The 15,195-nt window shown below is 43.9% G+C and overlaps 1 long non-coding RNA gene across 2 annotated transcripts in view; it reads left to right on the forward strand.

Annotated features, from left to right (window-relative positions):
• Positions 1 to 15,195, forward strand: part of LOC108539858 (uncharacterized) — a 48,599-nt gene that overhangs the window by 19,292 nt on the left and 14,112 nt on the right. The window contains exons 3-4 of one of the 2 annotated variants that reach the window (XR_001888503.1): positions 4,703 to 4,760; positions 5,831 to 6,200. This is a non-coding gene — a long non-coding RNA (uncharacterized LOC108539858). Of the gene's footprint in view, positions 1 to 4,702; positions 4,761 to 5,830; positions 6,201 to 15,195 lie in introns of those variants that run through there. The other variant, XR_001888502.1, reaches the window with a different exon arrangement.

Consider the following 15,195-nt stretch of genomic DNA (forward strand, 5'->3'; position numbering starts at 1 on the left):
CGAGTCCACCTGATCCTGGGATGCAGTGTTAGAAAGCTCATGGTTACTGTGTCCCTAAGTCACATTTCCTGAATCGGTTTTGTTATTCATATGTTCATGAAAGAGGGATGTTGTCTATTTCAATCTCTCCCCAACACTGGGCTCCCAGCTGAAGGAAAGATGTCTGCAATGGGCTTTTCATGGCCGGAATGACCCTGCCCTGTTTCCCTGGGGAGTGGTTTTATGGCTCCCTCCCAGCTTGAGTTCCCATTTGTCTTAGTCCATATTCTATTGCTATAACCAAATATCTCAGACTAGGGAATTTATAAATAAAAGGAATTTATGGAATTATTATAGTTCTGCAGGCTGGAAAGTCCAAGGTGAAGAAACCACATTAAGCGAGGGCTTTCTTGCTGGTGGGGACACTCCATAGAGGCTCAAGGTGGTACAGGGTGTCACATGGTAGAGGGCTCATGAGAGATCTGAGCTGGTTTTTAATAACAGACTCGTGCTTGTGATAACAAACCCACTCCCCTGATTTCCCATTAATCCATTAGCCCATCAATCCATTAATCACATTAACTATTAATTATTAATCAGAGCCTTCCTGACTCAATCACCTCTTAAAGGCCCCTCCTGTTAATACTGTTACACTGGGGATTAAGTTTCAGCGTGAGTTTCAGAGGGGACAAACGCTGTTCTTTTAGAGAGCCTCCCAGATCCCCTTCATGATTAGAATATGGTTATACAGTCTGAGTTGGGATTGAGTTAGGGTTACTGGATTGTGATTTCCAGCTGGTTTTAAGAGCCATGAACCTGGTACTCAATAAATACTAGTGGATGGCTTGGGGAATGTGAAGCTTAGGCTTGTGTGGTATTGGTGTTGGGTGGGCTGTGGGCAAGACACCAGTGGATATGGGCAATATCTTGGCGCTGATGTTGGCTGCACCCAGATGCATCTGGCGACTTTTCCAGTGCTAACCAGCAGGTGCTATTTGTTATATCACAAAAGTCTTTCAAGTCCATGTGACTGAAAATTGGGGGCAAAGGTCACCTCTGAAAGCTTATTTCTATCTTATTCCTATGTCATTGCTGAAAAGTCCATGTGCTTATTATAGATTGTTGGGATAAAAAGAGGTGAGTTGCTGAACTGAGAAAAGTACTACAAAGTAGAAGGAGCGGATTAAATATATAATATTGTAACCTGTAATCAAAATTATGACTTTGATCTAGGCTTAGAAGTTGTTACACCTTATCCTATGTTACTGGCAGGCAATGTAAGGTCAATATATTGCCAAAGAATTTGCCAGCCACACTAGGCAGCATGCTCTCTACTAAAAGGCCACAGCCATGGAATGAGAGCCCTGCTCCTGGTCACAGACAGCCCAAGTCTGTTCTGGGAGCCAGATTTAAGGGAGGCCATAGCAGTGCCAGATGGTAGAAGCCAGAATATGGACTGTGGAGCCAGGTAGAACCTGGTTCGAATCCTGCCTCTGCTGTGAATGACCTTGGGCATATAACTTAACCTCTCTGAGCTTCTCTGAGCCACTGTCTTCTTACCTGTGAAATGGGAATGGTAACATCACACTAGATTCTTGTCACGATCAAAAAAGATGATGTACTTATTTGTGTACCGAGCACCATGCCTTGTTGACATTGACATGTGAGACCCTTTCTCTCAGATTCGATCCTGATTGCATCAGAATTCTACAAGGCCTGGCATCCACTTATCAATGGTATTACTTTCCTCCACGAGGCTGCTTTGACCTCTAGAACCCAGCAGGCATGCTCTTCTGATCTGTCCACCTTATCACTTGCATGGATCATATCTTGCTTTGCTGAGTGTGCTTTCTATTCCTGTATCTGCATTTTACTTCCTCGATTAGGGTGTAATCTCTTTCCGAGCAGAAGCTTTCATCTTTTAAAAATTTTCCATTTTTGCATCTTAGCGCCGTTCCTTTTTGGACATAGCACTTGCTCAAAAAAATAGGGATCGGTTGATAGTTTATCTACTTTGGTGTCCTAAAAATTGCCCCAGAGTCATGAGCTGAACTTAGCTTACATGAGGTCATTACTACAAAGTCACAACATGTTTATTCATTTATCTGTTTATGTGGTAGCCCTACCATGACTCACACATCCGAACGAGGATTGCAGCCGTATAAGGGGCACTGTGAAGGCTGACTGTGATTCTGGGAGCCCGTCACCTCGCAAAACATTTTTGGAACTCCTGCTTCAAATCGGTGCCAGAGTTGCAGTGGTGAATCTTCACACCTCCTGGGAGGAGTTATTTTTGGAAACAGTGAAAATCTGTCTGGTCACATTTGGTAGGTGTGGTCATTCAGGGCCTGAGTGTGAGGAGGGATGTTCAGTGGAGTGATAATTAGTTACTTTTTAATTGGCCATTTCCAATGCATCAGCCACTTTACATCCACTGTCTTATTTTAATCTTAATGTGACCTCTATGAAGTAGGTGGTCTTATTATCACCATTTTATAGAAAAGGAACCCTAAGGCACAGAGAGTATAAAGCACACTCTGTACAAGGACTCCATGGCTTTTTACCCGTTATTAAGCTAGTGCAGCAGGCACAGGGGACATACCCAAGTAACCCTTACATACCCTAGCAGAGGGACAAGGGGCCTGGACACCTTTTTAAAAACAATAAGGCCAAGGACAGCCACATCTGGATTAGTGGGAGCAGGGGACAGTATGGGGATGCGGGAACCCAGGAGGGGCTGAGAAAACTGGTCAGATCCTGCATCATAGGTGAGTACAGGCACCTCAGGGGGCCCTCTGGGAGAGACCAGAGAAGGGAGGAGAGCACTGGGGCTTGTTTGGGAACCTCTGAGTGGGTAAAGATGGTCACTAAAATCCCCAACCGAAGGAATTCCTTTTATGCCTCTCTTTTTTGCTTTCTTAAAATTGTATTCATACTTGCTGATTATCAAAGGAGTTCAAATGAGAACACTTGGACACAGGGTGGGGAACATCACACACTGGGGCCTGTCATCAGGTGTGGGGAAGGGGGAGGGATAGCATTAGGAGATATACCTAATGTAAATGGCGAGTTAATGGGTGCAGCACACCAGCACGGCACATGTATACATATGTAACAAACCTGCACGTTGTGCACATGTATCCTAGAACTTAAAGTATAATAAAAAATAAAAATAAAAATAAATATAAAAAAATAAAAGGAGTTCAAATTCATCGTAGAAAACTTGGAAAATATAGAGAAGTAATAAAGAAAATAAAAGTCATCTATAAATGTCCCTCTCCTCCCCCAGGCCTCAGGCTTTGCTAAGACAAGGCCGCTGAGCAGATCAGCACACATCGGGTTATTTATAAATCTCCCGCCTTCCTCTCCACCCACTCCCCTCTCTCTTGGCTACGGAGAAGACTTCGGCCAGGACATTCCCTTGCAGCCTACTCAAGCTGCTATATAAAGCCCTGCACTTCTCGGGGCTGGATCAGAACGTTCCTTATCTCTCTGCAGCAGGACGCTGATAATCTGCCCAGCTGGCAGGCGCTCTGAGGTTGGCTTGGGCTGCTGCTATCAGGGCCTGCAGCCCCTGTGTGGTCGTCTTCTTTGGTTCCCGCTGAAACTTGGCCAACAACACTAACTGAAACCTCAAATATAGGAAGTTGTTTGCTTGTTTCATTTGAGGGCAGTTGCCAGACAGCTGAGATGAACTTAATGGGCTTGGCATGGCTGACTGGTGTGTCCAGCACATGCAGGCTCTGTGGTCAGTACTGATGGCTCATCATGATGTCCCCTTCGGAAACAGCTGTGCCAGCTCCCTCCTTCCCCAGCCCCCACCCCTGTTCCTTCCCCTTTCTCTGCATTAGTGCTTGGCTCAGAGTCTTCTGCATCCATATGGCTTCTACAGGCAAAGGCCTTCGTGGCCAGGTGGCCTGCTGCATTGCAGTTCCACAATTCCAGGCTGGACTTCTACCTAATTGAGAGTGGACCACAGCAGACTTACTTGCTCTGCCTGGAAAATAAGTTTTGTCATGGGAGGCAGAACCATCTTATTTCTGTAAGTCAGGGCAGAGGATTGTACAAAAGAGGCAAGGTATTATCCTGAAAAAATACACAGGTTTTAAATCAGAGCTGATGTGACATCCTAGCTTCTCCACTTAGAAAGAAGTGTGACCCTAAGTCAGTTATGTAACCCCTTCAAAGTCTGGTTTTCTCATCTTTAAAACGTAGAGTGATATTTCCATCCTAGAACTGTTGTAAAATGTAAATAAGATGACATATATAAAGCACTGAAAACATACGTCAGATGGCATTATGGTAGCTATTTTTTTCTTTTCTTTTGTTTTTTTGAGATGGAGTCTCACTCTGTTGCCCAGGCTAGAGTGCAGTGGCACAATCTCAGTTCACTACAACCTCCGCCTCCTGGGTACAAACAATTCTCCTGCCTCTACCTCCCAAGTAGATGGGATGACAGGCACCCACTACCACTCCTGGCTAATTTTTGTAGTTTTAGTAGAGACAGGATTTCACCATGTTGGCCAGCTGGTCTCAAACTCCTGACTTCAAGTGATCTACCTGCCTCGGCCTCCTAAAATGCTGGGATTATAGGCATGCTGGGATTACAGGTGTGAGCCACCGTGCCCAGACTTGTGGTGGCTATTATAATTATTGTTAATAATATTATTATTTATGAACATTTGAATGAGAAAGAGTTGGTGGTTTCTTTTTTTCCTCTTAGATTCAAGATTCAACAGGGAAACTTTCGACCTTCGTTGTTAAGAAACCCATCTAGGCAGGTAAGTGTGTGTTTCCATTGATATTTAAATGAGTTTTTCAAGTTTTGAGAGAATTTTTTCAAAGGAACTTCTGGGCCCTGAGAAGGTTCTGATTCACCTTCGTATTGGCCTCATAAGAATCAGGTCAACCTCATATGAAAAGACAAGTCATACCTACTGCTTGGTCAAAATTTAGTAGCAAAATATTCCTGCTGTAAGCCACAAGGCACTTTCAAGATGGAATAATTATCTATAAAACAGCAATAAAGAAAACATAACTTACCAGAATTTAGGAGGTACAGTTAAAGCACTGTCCAGAGGAAAATGTGTAGTGTGATGGTTCATTTTATGTGTCAACTTGACTGGGACACAAGGTGCCCAGATATTTGGTCAAACATTAATCTGGGTGTGCCTGTGAGGGTGTTTCTCTTTTTAAATTATTATTATTATTTTTTGAGACAGGGTCTTGCTCTGTCACCCAGGCTGGAGTGAAGTGGCAAGATCTTGGCTTACTGCAACCTCAACCCCTTGGGCTCAAGTGATCCTCTCACCAAGCATCCTGAATAGCTGAGATCACAGGCATGCCACCATACCTGGCTAATTTTTGTATTATTATTATTTTTTGAGATGGAGTCTCGCTCTGTCAGACAGGCTGGAGTGCATTGGCATGATCTTGGCTCACTGCAACCTCTGCCTCCCAGGTTAAAGCAATTCTTATGCCTCAGCCTCCCAAGTAGCTGGGATTACAGGCATGCACCACCACATCCAGCTAATTTTTCTATTTTTAGTAGAGATGAGGTTTTTGCCACATTGGCCAGGGTGGTCTTGAACTCTTGGGCTCAAGCGATCCACCTGCATCAGCCTCCCAAAGTGCTGGGATGACAGGTATGAGCCCCCATGCTGGCTGAGGGTGTTTCTATGTGAGATTAGTGTTCGAATTGGTAGACTGTGTAAAGCAGACTGCCCTTCCTGATGTGAGTGAGCCTCTTCCAATTCGTTGAAGGCCTGAATAGATCAAAAAGGCAGAGTAAGAGAGTCTTCTCTCTCTCTCTGCCTATCTGTGAGTTGGAACATCAATCTTCTGTCTTCAGACTCACACTTGGACTGCAACTTATGTCATAAGCTCTCCTGGTTCTCAGGCCATCAGACTTGGACTGGAATGACACCATCAGTTCTCCTGCATCTGTAGCTTGCTGACTGAAGATCTTACAGCTTCTCATCCTCCATAATTGTGTGAGCCAATTCCTCATAACAAATTAATACATATCTACATCGATATCTGATTAGTTCTGTTTCTCTGGATAACTCTGATTTATATGCATAGTCTTATAATGAATTAATAAAAAATTAAACAGGAATGAGAAAATGAAATAAACATCCAATGGAAGTAGTTAGAAAAAAGGCAATAAATGTCAAGCAAGTAGAAAGGAATTAATAAATGTTAAAACAGAAATCAATTAATTAAAAGGCAAAAATATTTTATAATTGATAAACTGATACATAATAAATAAATTTAAAATAAAATTCTTTGAAAAAACAGTAAGATTTCTAAATTGTCAGCTAACCCTCTCAAGAGAAAAGAAAGGAGGAGGCACAAATAAGAAATGCTAAGGGGTACTTGAGAGGCTGAGGTGGGAGAATCACTTGAGCTCAGGAGTTCAAGATCAGTCTGAGCAACACAGCGAGATGCTGTCTCTAAAAAAATAAAAAAATAAAAAAAAAATTAGCCAGGCGTGGTGGTGTGTGACTGTGGTTCCAGCTACTTGGGAGGCAGAGGAAGAAGGATCACTTGAGCCTAGGAGTTCAAGGCTGCAGCGAGTTATGATCATGCTATTGCCTGGTTGACGGAGCAAGACTCTGCTCTTAAAAAATAAAAGAAAAAAAGAAATGCCAAGGGGATAATAACCATAGATAGAGGAAATAAAAGAATCCTTAGGGAATATCTGGCTCAACTACTTGTAAGAAAATTAAAAAACTTACATAGTTAAGAATTAACCTTACCCAAAGAGGTTTGGCTTTTGTCCTGGCTCCTGGAAGGTAAGCTCTGGACCCTTGGAAGGTCCTGCCTGGTAAGAGAGTGTCTTTGTCTACCTGGGAGCCTTAGGCCACCCTGGACAGTCAAATTCCATGTGATTTATGATGGGAACTGGGGGCACGCACCCTGTGGGTCTAGAGAGTAAAGGTCAGCCCCATGGACAGTCAATTATGTCTGTGTTCTTGAGCCCTAGTAAAACTCTGGACACAAAGGCTCAGGTGAGCTTCTTTGTTTGGCAATACTCTGTGTGTATTGTCACACATTGCTGCCGGGGATAGTAGCATTTTCCATGGGTTCTCGGGGAGAGGGCAACTGGAAGCATTGTGCTTGGAACTTTCCTGGACTCTGCCCTATGTGCCTCTTTTCTTGCCTGATTTTAATCTGCATCCTTTCTCTATAATAAACCATTAACCACAATATAACAGCTTTTAGTGAGTTATGAGTGTCCTGGCAAATTATTATTATTATTATTGTTATTTTGAGATGGAGTCTTGCTCTGTCACCCAGGCTGGAGTGCAGTGGCATGATCTTGGCTTACTGCAAGCTCGCCTCCTGGGTTCACGCCATTCTCCTGCCTCAGCCTCCCCAGTAGCTGGGACTACAGGTGCCTGCCACCATGCCCAGCTAATTTTTTTGTATTTTTAGTAGAGACAGGGTTTCACCGTGTTAGCCAGGATGGTCTCGATCTCCTGGCTTCGTGATCCGCCCGCCTTGGGCTCCCGAAGTGCTGGGATTACAGCCATGAGCCACTGCGCCCGGTCCCTGGCAAATTATTGAAACTGAGGGTGTGTCTTGGGAACTCCCCCAACTTTGTAAAGCCTGACATACTGGATACTTTTCTGGGAAAACATAATTTGTCAAAAACTGACTCAACATCATAGTCAATATCAGTTTTGCCTTAGTTAACCTATAAATTAAAAGAAATCCCCAACAAAAAAGGAGAAGTTTAGACGACCCAGCCAACCCATTACTGGGTATATACCCTAAGGATTACAAATCATGCTGCTATAAAGACACATGCACACGTATGTTTATTGCGGCACTATTCACAATAGCAAAGACTTGGAACCAGCCCAAATGTCCATCAATGAGAAACTGGATTAAGAAAATGTGGCACATATACACCATGGAATACCATGCAGCCATAAAAAAGGATGAGTTCATTTCCTTTGTAGGGACATGGATGCAGCTGGAAACCATTATTCTCAGCAAACTATCACAAGAACAGAAAACCAAGCACCGCATGTTCTCACTCATAGGTGGGAACTGAACAATGAGATCACTTGGACACAGGAAGGAAACACCACACACCAGGGTCTGTTGTGGGGTGGGAGGAGCGGGGAGGGATAGTATTAGGAGATATACCAAATGTAAATGATGAGTTAATGGTTGCAGCACACCAACATGGCACATGTATACATATGTAACAAACCTGCACATTGTACACATGTACCCTAGAACATAAAGTATAAAAAAAAAAACCCAAGATACCTAACAGTTCATATGAAAAAAGAAGGAATAAAAATCAATGGGAAATGAACTCTACAAGATAAACCTACAATATTATAAACCTACAATAAATAAAATAGTGTAGGACATCTTGAAGTTGGAACGAGATAAGAAGTCCAGAAATAGACCAAAACTTATTGGAAGTTTAGCTTCTGATAACAATGACATTTCAAATTATTCAGGGAAAAGAAATGAATTATTCAATAAATGGTGTTGGGACAACTGGGTAGCCATCTGGAAAAAAGTTAAGTTGGATTCAGACCTCACTTCTTATATCAGGATATATACCAGGAGAAGTCAGTGATTTAAGGAAAATGATGAAAATAAGTTTGGGAGAGTAAAAAAGGATCTAATGACCATGTTGGAACAGGGAAGAACTTCCAGAGTATGACACTAAAAACAGAAGCCATAGAGAAAAAACAATAACTTCTATTACATTAAAACTGTGCCTGGGAAAAAGAACAAAAGTCAATTCAGAAGAGTAATGTCAAACCAGAAAAATTATGCTGATATTCCTAATGCATAATGACCTTCTCTTCATCAACAAGAAAATGACATACTATATAGTAAGAAAATTTGCAAAAGGTATGAATAGAGAGTTCATAGAAAAAGGAACACAAGTCTTTTACAAACATACAAAGCTGCTTCACATTTCTCATAGTAAGAGAAATAGTAAAATAAAACAACAGAGATAGCATTTATCATTTTTTGCTTGACAAATTGACAAAAGATTAAAAATTTGTTTATATACTCTGTTGGTGAAGGTATGAAGAACAGAAACTCTTACATGTTGCCAATGGGACACTAAATCTGTACAGCCTTTATAGGTGACAAAAATGACAAATGCACACACCTGTTGTTTAGCTTTCTACTCCTATCAATTTATCCTAGTCACTTTTGAACAAAATGAAGTATGTAACAAGTTATTCACTGCAACATTGTTTGAAAGAATAAAAGACTGGATACCTTTTAAATGTCAATCAAAAAAGGAGTGACTAAATCAGTTCTTGTACATTGAGGCAATGTAATACTATGCAACTCTAAAAAAATTAAGATTAGTTCATCCGTAATACAAGTAAAAAAGAAAAACAATGAAAGGAAGTTTTTTTTTTTTTTTTTTTTTTTTATTTTTTTTTTTTTTTTGAGCTGGAGTCTCACTCTGTCCCAGGCTGGAGTGCAATGGCATGATCTTAGCTTACTGCAACCTCCGCCTACTGGATTTAAGCTATTCTCCTGCCTCAGCCTCCCGAGTAGCTGGGATTACAGGTGCATGCCAACATGCTCGGCTAATTTTTGTATTTTTTTTTTTTTTTTTTTAGTAGGTACGGGGTTTCACGATGTTGGCCAGGCTGGTCTTAACTGCTGACCTCATGATCCACCCACCTCGGCCTCCCAAAGCGTTGGGATTACAGGAGTGAGCCACCATGCCCGGCCCTCAAAGGAAGTTCTTTATGTACTGATATGGGAATAACCTCCCAGATACACTTCACAGTGAACAAATAAGGTGCAGAACAGTGTGTGCAAAAGTGTACTATCATTTCTGTAGAATGGGAAAGAACATACGTGACAGTGAGAGCTGATATATAGTGTTGAACCTCCCTTGCCAGGTAGGTACCATGATTATATCCTGTTCTGTGGATGAGGGTAACTGGAGCACAAAGAAGCTGTCCAAGGTCACATACTAACTGGTGAGGGGCAGTGCTATGTCTTGAACTCAGGCAGTCTGGCTTCAGAATTTACACTCTCTTTACTACATCATGTTCCTTTGTATGTATACATGGGCATACTTGTTTGTATTTTCATAAACTTTCTCTGGGTGATTAAGAGAAACTATGGGAAGGGGATATTTCACTGTATTTCCTTTTGTGCATTATGACTACTGGGTCACATGAAATATGATCTGTATATATTTTTTAAAATTCAATAAACATATGATTAGGAACAGGGTGCAGGGGAGGGGGATATGTTGCTTAGGACCTGGGTTCCCTAAGGCAGTTGTAACATTCCAGCCTGGGTTCCAGGGGCCGAGGGTCTCTGCCTGCTGTGCTGGCTACACTGTGTGGCCTCACCATGGCTCTGATCCACTCATGGGGCTCTTGCATGAATGGTGGGTGAAGGTGAGCCAGGGGATGTTCAGGCCCTGCCTACTGGAGGGCTGTGCCAGCCCACCCTCTCTTATTCTGACTCCAGGGCCCAGGGTCAAGGAGGTGGTCAGGCTGGACCCTCCACTTGGGCCTTTGGTGTGATCTGAGGCCATCATCCCCACACCCCAAGGCTATCAGGTTGCCTGCTGGGCTTGCTTGGGCATCTTAGGGCAGTGGGATGGGATGGGGCAGGGTCTATTTTTGGTGGTGCCCATGAGGGGTTCTTGCACAGGAGCATGTTCCTGGGAATGGAGGTGCTGCAAGCAGGAGCACCTTCAGGTTTTCAAGCACTTGGACTTCGCTTCAGCTCCAGATAAGAGGCCTACACAGCAGTGTGAAGGAGTCACCCGTGGCCACAGAGAGGGCTGTGGGACTTCCTTTCTGACATACACTCATCTGAAGAGAATTTCCTTTCTCTGCCCTCCCCTTTCTTTGCTTGTCTGGGCACAGCCTAGAGCTACTGTGATGAGTTGGTGCCTGGTGTTCAGAGGCCACCCCTTCCAAGTGGCTGGTCTCCTTCTCCATCTGTGATGAAGGAGCCAGAATACCTGCAACAACCATGCAATCTCACAACCACAACTGCCACAAACCACACAACAACCATAGCTGCAACAACCACAGCCATTTGACCACACACCACAACTGCAGTAACTACCAGAACTGCAGCAACCACACAAGCCACAACAGCAGCAACCACAACACCCGCACAACCACACGTCCACAGTGGCCATTAGCTGCTGTTTACCAAATGTGTACTGTGCTCTCACTTAAGACCCTGAGATGTGGTCCCGCAGCCTCCTGCTGTAGATCAGTGGAGGCTGAGGAGGTTGGGAGACTTCCAAAGAGCTTCAGGCAGGAATGGGTGCGGCTGGTCTTTGGCTCAGAGACTTTGCTCCTTGGAGGGAAGGTGTGGTCCCTTGAGGACTTCCATGTCAATTTGGCTTTAAGCCCTCGAGGATGGAAGCTCTTTCTAGTTTCCTTTTCCAGTGGGTGCCCTGAGATGCTCAGCTCTGACCTATGAGCATAAATGGGCCTCTCTGGGTAAAGGGATTGGGAGCAACAGGCTTGTTTTCCTATTGTCCCAGTGTCTCATTTACTGTGGCACCTCATGTGGGAGTTCAGTCAGGCTGGTGAGAAATATTTCAGATGGAGTTATAGGATATAGACACAAATCTTCTTGGAAGTCTGGGGAGTTTTGCATAGCTTCAGATAGTTTGGCTGAAGGCAGCCAGATTCTCTTTTCAGGAGCCTAAGAGCTTAGGGCACAGATACAAAGGAATATAGGGGAGTTTATCTAAATAGTTTGTTTACTCATGTTGTCCTAAGACTAACCTTTGACCATTCATGGGCAGGTTGGCTGCCTTGGGAGGAGGGCAGCCAGATTAATTACCTACAGGTGTGTTGACTCAAAGCCTTTGTCATTTAATGTGTACTGAATAAATGCCGGCAGGGCCAGCTAGTCGAGACCACGGCTGCTACTCTTTACAGTATCTTCCTTGGTGTTTGTGAGGTGCCCAGACCCTTAGCTGAACGGACAAGCAGAATATCTGTGTCACTGTGCGTTATTCATCCATCGTTGGGTCAGGGTCTGTGGGATGGACCCCCACAACCTCACACCAGGGAGCAGGCCTCCAGCCTTCTGAAAGCCACTTTCCCAGAGGCCACCTTCCTCCCACCATGTAGTCACAGCTGTGTACCTGCTGGTCCACCCTGCTGCCTTGGGGGATCCCATGAAGTCTGGCTCTGTCTTTCTAGCTTTGCGCATCTGTGCTCTGTGCAGGGCCTGGCATTTAGCAAGTGCTCTGGCAATGAAGGAAAGAACTTCCCTAGAAGGTGGGAGGGGCCTCCAGATCTTTGTGGCTCACTGTCACGAGTATTTCCAGGTGGATATTTGAGCAGCAGACTGTCATCGGGAAGCAGGCCCTGGGCTCCAGGTCGCACTGGATAGGCAGTTTCTGCTAGCCAGAATCTGCTAGCTTTCTCTCCTGGGCACCGGTGAGGTACTGGGCACAGTGGGCTGAGGCCAGTGGCAAGCTGGGCACAGTCATGGTTCTTTCAGTTTCTGTTTCCTATTAGGGACCGATAATGGAATTAAGGGGCATGGAGAAGAGTGAGGCAGATGGTCCATGCTTCTGGACAGCTCTGAGGACCTAGATGGTGGGTGCAGGGGGCGCTGGAGGGGATGTCAGAGGAGCCACAAGGGAATCACAAAGGAGAAGCGGGGAGTGGGTTGGGGTCAGAGTTTGAAGCCAGCTATCAGAGGAGGGAGGGCGCTGGCAGCCTTGCATTGTGTGTGGGGTGGAGAGCACAGCCCAGGAACAACGGTGATGGGGGAGGGAAGGGGTGAGGTGAGGCTAAAAGAAGATGCAAGCTGCTGCTAAGGAGGCTGGGTTTTATGTAATAAGCAACTGGGAGTCATGGGCACCGGAAGATGATGCAGTCCACACGTGGCCACTCAGGAAGACAGCTGCATCTTCTGTGAGGACGTCTGGGGAGAGCCGTCACCCGGGCAGGATGGTCTATGCAAGGTCTGCTGCAAACTCAGGTGCTAGCCTGGGTAGTGGCTGAGAAAATGAGCAGCTGGGCTGGGAAGGGTGAGGCTGTGTGGTGCATCACTAGTAGATGCCTGGGGTTGCAGGCTGGGAGTGGGGAAGGTGTGCCCAGGATTTAGAGTTCACTGGGCATGGAGAAGTAGGGGTAGGGGATAGGGGGAGAAGGAGAGGGTATAGGGAGAAGTGCATTCTAGATCCAGGAGAATAAGATTTAGCAGCAAACTTACTTTGTTCAGTTCATTTCCACATGAGGCTGTGCAAGTGAGAAATGAAGTGTCTCCTCATTACCCTTAATTCTGTCAATGTTAGGAAGCAAGAAGAATCCCTTCTTCCAGTCCTGGGGGTTGTTAGTTTTGCTGAAAAGCACCCTGTGCTTCTCTTTTTTTGATTTCAGAGAAGGGGTACATTTTCCTTCAAGGAAAGGGGAGCCAGTTCCGGGACCTATCAGAACGGCACCTCTGAGGTTTGCTAAAGTACTTGCCAGGCTGTTCAGAGGCCCTATTAACACAGTCAGTTAACACATAATTTGTTTTATTTGTTTATTTAGAGATAGGGTCTTGCTCTGTTGCCCAGGCTGGAGTACAGTTGCATGATCTTAGCTCACTGAAGCCTTGACTTCCTGGGCTCAAGTGATCCTCCTGTCTCAGCCTCCTGAGTAGCTGGGATCACAGGTATGAGCCACAATGCCTGGCTAATTTTTTTGTGGACATGGGGTTTCACTATGTTGCTCAGGCTGGTCTCAAACTCCTGAGCTCAAGCGATCTACTTGCCTTGGTCTCCCAAAGTGCTGAGATTATGGGCATGAGCCACCACACCTGGCCATAATTTGTATATGTATTATAACTGTATTCATATAATAAAGTAAGCTAGAGAAAGAAAAATGTTATTATGAAAGTCATAAATGAGAGAATACATTTACTATTCATTAGGTGGAAGTAGATCATCATAAAGGTCTTTACCCTCATTGCCTTTACTTGAGTAGGCTGAGGAGGCGGGAGAGCAGGGGTTAGTCTTGTCTTGGAGTGGCAGAGGCAGAAGAAAATCTGCATATAAGTGGGCCCAAGCAGTTCAACCCTATGTTGTTTAAGGGTCAACTGTATTTCAAATGAGGAAAGCTCGGGCTAGACTTAGAGAAAGGTAAACAGGAGAAAAGTAATCATTAGCATGAAATACTTGTGAATTAGAATGCTGTTCACCTCCTCCCTGTCAAACAGCTGTTTGTACCTGGCTCAGGCCCCCTATTACTGTTCCCAAGTGTCAATAAAATTCCACCTGTACCTTCACTGGCTCCTTATCTTCATATAGACCCAGATTTTTGTGCATGCATCTTAGCTCAGACTGCTGTAAGAGAATACTAAACTGGGAAGCTAAAGCAACAGACATTTACTTGTTTCTCACAATTTTGCAGGCTGGAAGTCTGAGATCAGGGTACCAGCATAGTCAGTTCTGGTAAGGGCTCTCTTCCTGGCTTGCAGACAGCCACCTTCTTGCTGTATCCTCAAATGATAGAGAGAGAGAGAGAGAAAACTCTATAGTCTCTTCCTCTTCTTATAAGGGCACTAACACCATTATGAAAGACCCACATTCATGACCTCATTTAAGCCTAATTACCTCCCAAAGGCTTTACCTCCTAATACCATCGTATTGGGAGTTAGAGTTTTAACATAGGAATTTTGAGTGACACAAACATTTAGTTCATAATAGTATAGTTACCTTGTTCTCCCAAAAGCTTTTTTCATTCTTACAAAGGAGTTAACACTATCTAGTTAATAACATGACTTTGAGGGCTAAGAGATATGCTACTTGGAAAATGTCTAATATGATATAATGCCTGGCTCATAGCTGGAAGCAACACATCGTAGCAATAGTCATTATTGCTTAGATATTTAGTGCTTTTGTGGTTCAGTTCTAAACTTTTGTAATTTTCACTGTGATGTCATTCCACGGTAAATTTTTTACCTGGAACATGGGCTATAATTTCTTTTAATTATTATATGACTAAAAAAGTATATATATTTTCCTCTTATTCTTCAATGAGTAACAGTTTAGCTAGGTATAAAATTCTATATTGATAGTAACTTTCTCTTGGCACTTTGTGAGTTCCTCCCATGTTTTCTGGCATCTGTTTCTGATGATGTTCCTCCCATCAGTTTTCTTTTTTTTGTGGATAATCTGTTTTATTTTCTCCAATGAGATTTTTTTCTTTATCCTGAGAT

Source organism: Rhinopithecus bieti, unplaced genomic scaffold (genome assembly GCF_001698545.2).
Source record: "Rhinopithecus bieti isolate Rb0 unplaced genomic scaffold, ASM169854v2 scaffold_15676, whole genome shotgun sequence".
Lineage (NCBI taxonomy): Eukaryota > Metazoa > Chordata > Mammalia > Primates > Cercopithecidae > Rhinopithecus > Rhinopithecus bieti.